General features: G+C 43.1%; 1 protein-coding gene across 8 annotated transcripts in view; it reads left to right on the top strand.

Moving 5' to 3' along the window:
- Positions 1–6,978: 6,978 nt before the first annotated feature.
- The window catches only part of RBM39 (RNA binding motif protein 39), a 56,054-nt gene continuing 52,086 nt past the window's right edge, over positions 6,979–10,946 (top strand). For 7 of the 8 annotated variants that reach the window (XM_019655231.1, XM_019655229.1, XM_019655230.1 and 4 more), the window contains exon 1: positions 6,979–7,352. The gene's annotated coding sequence lies outside the window, so the exon portion shown is untranslated. The remainder of the gene's footprint in view (positions 7,353–10,946) is intronic. The other variant, XM_019655224.1, reaches the window with a different exon arrangement.

The following is a 10,946-nucleotide window of genomic DNA, read 5'->3' on the forward strand; positions in this document are numbered from 1 at the left end:
TCCAGGTTGAGCTGTTGTTCAGCATCTCAGCTGTGGAGGGCAGTGTCACTGGCCCTCATATGTGGGATCCGAACCGGGGCCCTCTGGAGTCCCAAGCCAGTTCTTAACCATTGCGCCACTCGGCCGGCCCCCTCTGCTTCACTTTTAAATTTCATTCTACCTACCCTAATTCAAAGTGAAAAAGAAAGCTGGGATGGGGAGGTGGGGAAACATTTTTTAAATACACATCAGATAAGAGAACTTACAAATAAACATGATGAATGTAAATACCGACTCCCTCTTAGTGAGAGGAGAGTAGCTAACATTGAATGGAGAATTCAAGGAAGACTTCTTTGATAAGTTGAGGCAGTTTTAAATGAAATAAAGAATGGAACTGGCAGAGGACATGGAGGCAGAAGAATGCTAAAGTTGGGTGTGAGGACAAGCTGGCTGTCCCGACTAGAAGAGACAGTGGCAGAAGTGACTCGGACAAGAGAATGACTGGCAGCCTGCCCAACAGAGCACATGAAGGAAATCAGATCTGCTACAACAAACTCCCAGACACTGGGTTTCTAAGCAAGGTTGACAAAGACTCAGAGCAGGGTAGACCTTGGAGATAATCAGCCCCTCACTTTACAAATGGGGAGAATGAGGCCCAGTAGCATTAAGTGACTTGCCTGAGGTCTCACAGTGAGTGGAAGAGCTGGGAGTCCAGCCAAATCGAGATCAAATCCGTTACTGAAGAGGATCTGACGTTCATGTGAGGGATGGGGGAGGGGAGAGGACCAAGACACAAAACAGTCTAGTCATTCAGGTTTGTCCTGATTAGGGCCCAGAATAGGATCATGCTGGAAAAAGGCCATGACAGGTGACAGCCAGGGAAATAGGTACAGATGACCTAAGACATTTAGAAAGGAAAAACCCACTAAGACTTAGATTAGAGATGTGGGTACAAAAGGAATGAGGGTATCATAAGGCATGACCCCCATCAAAGGTCATCTTCCCACCAGCATTCGCCTTTGTGACGCTCCCATGCAGAGATAAGCCAGCAGCTTCCACCCAAGACCCAGGCACCTGCCTTTCCCAGGCCTATTTCCAGAACCTGGAAAACCAAGAAGGATTCCTTGGAAATTCCAACACCTGTGACTCTGCTGTATCTCAGACTCCTTACCCACGGTAGGGTGACAGGTGAGGAACCAGCGAGACAAGCTAACGGATTATTGTATCAGCTATGAAGTATTTACTAGAATGATTCTACGTCAAGAATTATGTTCACATTTAAGCAAGAAATATGTAAGCATTTAAATTTGACAAAATACATAATCAAACTCCCGGAGAAGTTTCAGCCATCATTTTAAAAGCTAAATGCTAGAATAACTGAAATTAAGTAATAAACTGTCCTCAGAAGGGGACCATGCCTGGTACAAACTTTAAGGGACGTGTCTGGATAAAGAGAAAATGGAAAATAATACCCCCAGCATAAAGCTAACCAACCATCTTTCTATTTTCACCGAGAAATCTTTGGCTTTGTGTACAGACCTCACTACTCAAAGTATTGTTCAGCAACATTAGCATCACCTGGGAATTAGAAATGCAGATACTCAGGCCCCACCCTAAACCTACTGGATCAGAATCAGTATTTTAGCAAGACCACCCCCCCAAGTGATTTATATGCACATTCAAGTTTGAGAAGCAGCAGAGTAAAATACTTTAACAGTGCTCTGTACATAGCAGTGCAGATAAAGTACCAAGCAGGCAAATAAAGAGACAAAGTACCTGTTCACTTTCTGTATACCATAGTTTATGTACTGCTCAGACAGGCCTCCAATGTTTTTCAATGAATTTGGTACTTACTCATAATGACCAAATAATCTAAATGTGGGATCTATTTCACTTCCTGAAATAGCACAACTTAGTTCTAGGGCTTTCTTAAACATGAAATGTAAAACAGCTTAGTTATTCTGAAAATACAATAATGGTTCATTTTATTCAAGTTCCAACACTAAGTTCAGAACACTTCTCCACAAGCCCCATTATTTTCTACAGGTTCCTGGGAGTATCATTATATCCCCCAGCATCCCTAAGAAGCAGGTGCTTGGCAAACGTCCAATCTCCAAATAACATTCAGAAGGATGTGGTCCTAAAAATGCAGTATTTTCCTGCCTTGTCCTGCCAGTATAGCTTCTCAGGCCCAAACTCTCTCCTCCACTGGCCCTCATACAGCTGCACACTAAAGTACTTCCTAAAAAAGGAGAAAGGTCAGAGGCATCATTATCCCATAAGCACTTGGGAGTCCAGCTGTGGAGAAATGAATCTGGTTAGGGGCTCAGGCAGAGAAGCCCTGGAAAGGCAGAGGGAAAATACAAAAGAACTTACTGAGAGGCTCTTAACGAGAGAAGAGGGCCCAGATATTTGTAGATTTTAAGGTGAGGGTTGTGAGAAAGGCTTGGCAGATATGTGAAAGGATGACAGGGAGAGATAAGTCCATTCCCCACCTGTACCCCATGGACAAGAACAAACAGAGTGACTAAGAGGTTCCTCCCAATGACCTCTTTTATTGATAAAGGAAGGAAGAAAGCCCATATAGGGAGGAAGTTTATTAACTGAAACCAAGACTAAAAGAATTTCTTGAGGGAAATAAAGCAAAGATAACACAGTACCTATCAAGGCAAAATGGTAAAGGAAGCAAACCACCAGGAGGACTAAGAGTCCTGTAAATAACCAAAGAAATGAGAGGGGATTCATTTCCAGTTTAAATCCAGCGCTTGGGGCATCAGGCAGTCCTGGACTCGAGGCCACCTAGAGCGCCAGGGGAAGAAAGGGGAAAATCTCTACAGCCACCAGTAAGCAGAGCCGTGTCCAATGAGAGTTAGAAACCAGAAAAATGCCTGGGGATAGAGCAAGCCAAGAAAGAAGAGCGTTCCTGTTAGCAGAAAGCAGAAAAAGATAAAGTAGATATAAAAAAGAAAACATGCAGTCGCCCCTTTAGAAGGGGGATTCTCCCCTTAGGGGAGGGGAATTCAGGAGGTGTGACTATAGGAAGTGTGCTCAGAAAAAAAGGCCTTAGAAGCAGAGAAAGTGCTGTGCTAAAGATGCCCATTCATCAAAGGAAGAGGAAATGGGTGCACTGACCAGACAGGAAAAGCACCTAAATGGAAATGGGGTTCCAAAAAGGGAAGGAAATTGAGGAAAGAAAATGTCTTGGATGGCAGAAAAGCTCAAGAACCATGGACAATGGTTTGGTAATGATCGGACTCAGAAAAAAGGTGTGCCCTCCCAGATTTAAGAAGCATCAGGAAGGTTACTGCACCCTGAGAACTGTGCAACCAAAAGCGGTGCATTCTGTACATTTGGGGGTACAAATATACTTTTAGACATTAAAATAAGTCTCCCCCAGGAAATAAGGCAGTTTGATTTGGGGAACTCATGAAAAAGGGTACAAATCCAAAAACAGTGACCGCAAAGAGCAGCGAATTCCCTTATTTGTGTAATTGCAAATATGTACTCTTAAACTTCAGGATTTGGATTTTATTTTCGGTAGTGTCTAGAAATGAGGTGCACCCCAGATTTGCAAAAAGAAAGTGTCCCCTAAATTTAAGAAATTCTGGATAGCATGTTGCCATATTTGGAGCGTGGGAGAGAAATTTTTTCTTGGATTTCTGGAAACAGAAGTACCCCAAAACTTTGGTTACTGGACTCCAGATTTGAGAGACTCGTTAATGGGGCAAACTTCCAAATTTGAAAGGGAGCGCTTGCTCAGATTGAATGCTCGAAAAAGGAAGTGTCCTCCCAGTTTGTGGGGGCCTGGGGAAAGGGTTACATCCTGTTTGGGGGGCTTTGGAAATTGGGCTCGAGCTTCAAAAAGGGGGTACACCACCCACATTTTCAAAACTAGAGAAAGGAGACACTCCCCTAGTCGGGGGTTAAGAAAGAGGTGTGCTCCCCTAAATAGGATAAAACAGTCAATCTAAAAAAAAAAAAGCGCGTTCCCAAAGCACAAGAAAACAGCAGGGGCTGGTGGTGGAGCTCTCGGGAGCCTCACAGCTCAAGCTGTGGCCCTAGCGCTTATTCCCCACCCCCAACACGGCCCGCTCCGCGCCCCNAATAAATAAATAAATAAAATAAAATGTCCAGCAAGGGCCGGCCGAGTAGCTCAGTTCATTAAGAGCTCGCTCAAGAGTGTGAGCTCTGAGCAACAGTGGTTTGATGCCCGGCCCGAGCTGAACTGCCGCTGAGCTGCCAACAGGTGGCAGGATGGCTCATCTAAAAAAAAAAAAATAATAATAAAATAAATGTCCAGAAATTCTACTTCTGGGCATTTATCCAAAGAAAATGCAAATACTAACTCAAGAAGGTATATTCAGTCCTATGTTCACTGCAGCATTATTTACAATAGTCAAGATATGGAAACAACCTAAGTGTCCATTGATGGGTAAATGGATAAAGAAAATGTGGTATTATACACAATGGAATATTACTCAGCCATAAGAAAGAATGGAATCTTGCCATTTTAACAACATGGATGACCTTGAGGGCATTATGCCAAGTGGAATGTCAGACAGAGAAAGACAAATACCATATGATATCACTTATATGTAGAGTCTAAAAAAAACAACACAAAATAACCCAACAAAACCAAGGTCATAGGTACAGAGATCAGATTGGTGGTTGCCTGAGGCATGAGGTTGGGTTTTGTGAAATAGGTGAAGAGGGCAAAGGGTACAAACTTCAAGCTATAAAATAAGTACGTCATGAGAATGTAAAAAGTACAGCATGGAGACTATAATTAATAATACTGTATTACATATTCAAAAGTTGCTAAGAGAGTAAATCTATTACTTCCTCTATGTTTATGCTGTGGCCTCCTCCTCTATAAGTTATAGGACAGAATAATATTCTTGATAGTGGTGACGATTTAACTCAACGACTTTTTGCTGCAAATGACTTGAGAACAAAATGATGAAAGGAGAATTAATTTACACAGAAGGTCCACGAGCTAGACAGACCCAGAGAGGTTTTGCAAAGTGAATGAAAAGCATATAATGTTTTAAATATTTCCTTTGACATATAAAAAATACTTTTGTTTTAGACACTGAGTTTTCCAGCTGGTGGTTTTTAATTGAGTACTAATTTGCCAAATTCACTCTGATGGTCCTTGAACAGAAAACAATTTAAGGGATATTCAATCATCAAGTGACTTGGAGCTTAAAACCTTGCTCTTCCCAAATAAGAAGGCTAGAGTTTAAGATCAAATTCTGTGCTGTCATGTTCCCAAACAAACAAAATAATTAAGAAAGGGCCATCTTTACATTGTGATATTTGCACAATTAACAAGTCACAATACTGGAATTAAAGAGGGAAAGGGGAAGGCAACTGTTACCAGTAGCTTGTCTTTTCTGACATATTATGCTTTAATTGAGTATTCTGTGATGGTTTTCAATATTTAAAAAAATCAAAAAAGGATATGAATTTTCAGGAAAAGGAGCAAGGGAACATTACTAACTCTGCAAAATCCGTTAACCGTATAAAGGAAACAATGTGTGGAAAATTAACCCAAAATGGAAAGCCTCTTTATACCTACATTTCCTCCTAAATAATTTTGTTTAACAATAACAGAAGTTAACTTTTTTGATAATTAAATATCTGCCAGGCATTTTACGGACACTGTCTCATTTAATCCTCACTGTACTACTAGGCCTTCATTCATCCATTTATTAAGTGTCCATTTGTCTGGGCATTTGGCTAAGCACTGAGAATTCAGTAGTGAGCATTATAGGCCTTGGTCAGTCAATCTCAAGAAGCTTAGCCCAGTAATTACATTACCCTCTTCTTTATAGGAGAAAATGGAGGATAGGTTCTGGAAGGCTGCCTTACTTGTCCAAGGTCACAGTGTTGTAACAGCTACTTGAACCCAGGTATCTCATTTCAAATCTTTGTCCTCAATCATTAAGCTGTTAATAGACTTTTATAAGACTTTTCCTTGTAGGTCATCTTTCTAAATTTTTTCAAACATTTTTCTCTTGGAGGAAAAAAAGGTTTATAATCAATGATTTCTCTGCTCCCTTCTATTTCATGGTGACCAAAAGATAAGTGGTGACTTTATACTTTTAACTGCCAGGTATCTGGGAGACTTCAGGGGCAAGGAGCCACGTCCCAGGGGAATGGGGGGGGGTATTTTTGAAAAAACAATAGCAACCCTGACACAAGGCCAGACTACAGAGTGTGCCAAAAAATGTATACACATTTCAAGAAAGGAAAAAACTGTATTAAAATGTAATACTCAATATATACCCATAACAAAAATACAAGTCATGTATACATGTTTTTTGGCACACCTCCCCCCCCCCCATAAATTAAGGGGGCACGAAGCCAACGCACTGCCCAGGGAAGCAGTTTGGTTTTTCACCTCCTTGCCTTTCTGCATTACTTACAAAGGTGTTTTGAAGCTGGACAGTTGAAGCAGAGCCTAGTCCACTGGCTCCAAAAGGCTGGGACATCTAATTTTTATTCTACAGCCCTAGCTCTCTACCCCTGTAAGGTCTCTTCCGCATTCTCTCACATGCTTTTCACTTCCTCTTCACCCATGGCAGGTAATCTATATATGACCGTTTTCGTTTTATTCTATCGCCATATGGGCTACGTTGCCTTATGACGACCTTGACAGACATCCGAGAGGGACGCCCAGGGAATGGTGGGGGCGGTAGCTCTGAGGATAAAACCTTCAGATAGCAGTGAGGAGATGCCGCGAGGAGGTGGCGACAACCAACTTCCACTCAGCGTTGAGTTTTCCAAAAGATTGACAGGAAGTGTACCAACTGTCTTTGCCCTAGCAACATGCGCGGTCTCGCGAGATATGGACGCCTATTTAGAGGGAGGAGTCAAAGGTGCCTCTCTGAATGGGGGATGGGAATATCTGTGGCGCAATCATTGCGCGAGATTGGGCCATGGTCGCTGGGGCCATACTTCGATCTCGCGATATTTCGGCTACTCGGTCTGGAACTAGGGGCAGTTTCTCGCGAGAGCCCTTGCTGCGGGCTCTGTGAGGCCCCGTGTGTTTGTGTGTGTGTATGTGTGTTAGTGAATGTGAGTACGGGAAAGCAGAGGCCGCCATTTCAGGGAGTCTGCGGACGCTGTCGCAGGGTTGGATCCTGAGCTGCCGAACCCGCCGTCCTGCACTCCCGCGCGAGCTTCTCTAATCCCATTGTTTCTTTTAGATTCGCTCGGGCCTATCCGCCCTCGGAGCCCGAAATTGGGGCTGGGCGGTACCGCGGCCCGGGCCTAGCGGCTTAACAGTAGCAACAGCGGCGGCAGTAGCAGCAGCTGCACTCCTGTTTCCGAATACGAGTACCGCAGGGGCCCGGAAGCCTGCACAGGTAAGGAAGCGTCGCGGACCGATGTATTTTCAGAGCTTTTCTGAGGTTTGGTTCTTTTCTGGGATGAGGGGCACCCCTTAGGCTGTCTTTAATGACGGCGGTGGGGGTTGGTTCTCGAGAAATGGGCTCCATTTCGGCGACCGCACCCTTTTCCGGGCGGGTAGGTTTCAGGGTTCTTGGGTGACATGAACCCCAGAAAGGTCTCGGGCAGATGGCGATCGGTCCCTTCAAGGCCTAGGCCGGCCGCGACCTCCCAACATGGCGCCAGCCGACCGCTGCCATGGCACACAACCCCTCCCAACCGAGGGANATCTAATCATGTCACTGTCCTGCTTAAAACAATCTCTCCATCTGCATCCTCCACTCTTGTTCCTCTAGCCACACTGACTTTCTGACAGTTCCTATGGCTCTTTCCAAGCTCTCTCCAGCTGCCTGAATAGGCTGTTGGTTTTTGCAAAGCTGACTCTTCATCATGCAGGTCTGCTTGTCATCTCCTCAGTGAGATCCTCTCTGACTACATTATGTGGAAGTGCTTCCCTCGATCACATGCCTGTCCCATGGCAATTACTCTCTATCACTTCAATTTCAACAGAGCACTTAACAGGGTTTGTTATTATTTCATTTTGTCTGTTCTCTGGGTTGTATTTGTCTACTTCCTGAATTTGAGTCAGGGACTATCTTGTAACTAATGAATTGTCAGAACCTGACGAATAATAGATGCTTCATGTATATCTGTGGAAAGAATGAAAGAGAATAATATGGGGGGGGGGGGAAGGTACATTCTTCTTTATGACCTGAGTACATAGAAGAGGTGTTTTTCATATCAGGGATGGAGACTGAAGAGGGCATTACCTCAGCTCAAATTAAGACAGAGGGTAGTGCTTAGGAAGAGGTTTGGGGAAACCAGGGACAAAAGCTTCAGCTGTGCTTACTTTGGCAGCACATATACACAAATTAGAGAAGATTAGTGTGGCCCCAAGGATAACATTCAAATTAGTGAAGCATTCCATATTTAAAAAAAGAAAAAAACAACTGCAGGAATTTGAGGACCAGAACCACTTACATGAACTCAGCTAAGTGCTCAAAAACAGGAAGAAAGGGCCTTTGCAAGATCCTCTCAGTTTACATTTATTAACATGAAGTTGCTCAGATGTTAGTAGCTATTGTAGCCTATACAGAATTTTTTGCCCAACAACCACAGTAATGCCAAAAATCCCAGACTCCATAGCCCCAGAAAAACTCCAGGTTTTTTTCATTTATTCAACCTGCGCGTATTGAGACCCAGGGTTGAGCCGGGCACCAAAACACAGAGCAGAATGACATCTAGGTCCTGTTCTCAAAAAGCTCACAGCCTGGTAAAGAAATCGTCACAATTTGTAAGTTTAAAATTTTTTGGTCTGTTACAAGTACAGGCACTGACACTGCTGCAAGTACAAGCAAAAGAGAAATGTAATATAAGGATATTGGGGGTCCAGAGAATCAACAAGAGGCCAGGCTTGGAAAACAATCGGGTGCACAAGCAGCTGCAACAAGAAGCAAGAAGCAGCAGCTGCTGTAGCCAGCAGCACCACACACCACAGCTGGGATTCAATTCTAACATCCCTTTGTCTTTGAGTCACTCATTCAAGAGGCAAAGTCTTGTCCAAGAGCCGCTTTTGATTGGTCAATCTCAGGTCACATGGATTAGACCAGGCTGTCAGGGAAAGAAGAGAGGAACAACCTGCCACTAAGGATATTCCCCGAAATGGGAAAAACGAGGACAGGTGCTGGCCAGGCAAAAATAACTTGATACAGATAAATTCATAAAGTACCTTGGGAGTTAAGCTCTTTCTGATTAAAAAACCCACAAAAACCTGGCTTGGTAGCTTCTTCTAAACTGGACATTGACTGACTGCTAGCCACAAAACTCCAGTTAGCAAAGTTCTGGTCTAAAGACCAGGTCTTACCACTGCCTCCCTAGCAGCCTCCTCCTTTCTGCCTTAAGATCTTCCCCAGAATCTCACTAGTAGTTGGTCTCAACATCCCAATTCTTTCTTTGGTAAAGCCTTTCTTTGTACAGTATAGGCATTCAACTAATAGTTGTGATTGAGTGAATGAGTGAAAGAACAAATGAATGTATAGCAGCCTCAACTCCAAAGAGTAGAATCCCTCTTGCTAATCTGGAGTAGATTGTCTCTTGCTAAGTATCCAACAATTTCAGAACTGTAGTCCCAGCCCATAAAAAGATAGCTCCACAATGAAATCCTGCACACACACAAAGTATACAGCAGCACAAGAGGCATTCAGTACCTGCATGGGAGAATGCTTTCCCTCTCTAAGTGTCACTTTTCTTCCACTCTAAAATGGGATAGCTACCCTCACTCACATCATCGTCACATTTAAATTAAACAACATGTGAGAAAATGTATTGTACACTGCAAAGTTCTGTGTAAATGATTTTCTGATTGCTTTCGTGCTAGATTTGTCATGTAGAGTATTCAAAGTGTCCCTAGCTAAAGAGAAGCAGAACTAAAGACCTAACATGATGAGATTAGATATCAATTAGAAAAGTGATCTTTTTCAGCTTCTACCCAGCAAACCTCTATACTCTGTCCTTATGTAACCCTGAGGCATTTACAATGAGTCAAGGGAAAGGAGGAAAACTGAAACAGAAAAGCAAGCCTCTTAGCTGTGACCCACAGACTCCATGGACTCAGAGTATCATCAAGCTTCAGCATGTCAGTTTCCAAAGCAGGAACTGGAGGATGATATCTGCAGCACCAAACTGAGTATGAGAACTCAAGAAACCGGAAACCACAGTCACAGCAGCATCTGAGAAGTCCAAGAACCTCCACAAGGCACCAGGGGCCCATGGGAAGCGGGTTGAGTCTTGGCCCTGGCCTGAGGTCTTATAGTCTGGGCTTGATGGAAAGTTCCTGAGCTCTAAGCCTTAGCACTTTCCAAATGAGGGGGTGGAGAATTAAGTAGGAATTCTAATGTATTTCCAGCATTTTGCAAGATTATAAGGGGGGAGAAGAGGAGAAGAGAGAAAAACATGTTTTGATTCTCCTAGCAACTAAAAACGGTGATAAAATCTATGTGGACCATTTCGAGGGCAGGGACTATGTTCTGTCTTGGATTATGTCCTGTCTCCTTTGTCCCTTAAGAGCCCCACTACCTAGCACTGTTCCCTGTAATTTAAGCATACTTAATACATGTTTCTTGTGGGTTAAAACTTATGCAAGCCCAGAGATAAAAAGAAAGGGTGAGGAGTTTAGCCCCAGGGACTAAGGGAACAAGGTTATAAAGAAGTTGATTAAATAAACAGTCTCTAAAGCTGCTGGGACTCCACTCCCTAAACTTCTTGTAATTTAATTTTAAATAGTTAATGCTGTCACAGAGTTCAAATGCCAGGAACTATATAAATGGCACACAACACAAAGTCTCCCTCAAATTCTTGTCCCTCATTGGCTCTGTTTCCATTGGTAACCACTACTGTTACTTTCTTATGAATCCTTTCAGGCTATCTTTTTGCATATACAAGGAAATTTGAACACAAGTTTAAATATATTTTGACCCTTTTCCAAAAAGGAAGCATTTATATATGTAGTTCTC

Source organism: Hipposideros armiger, unplaced genomic scaffold, assembly GCF_001890085.2.
Source record: "Hipposideros armiger isolate ML-2016 unplaced genomic scaffold, ASM189008v1 scaffold_238, whole genome shotgun sequence".
NCBI lineage: Eukaryota > Metazoa > Chordata > Mammalia > Chiroptera > Hipposideridae > Hipposideros > Hipposideros armiger.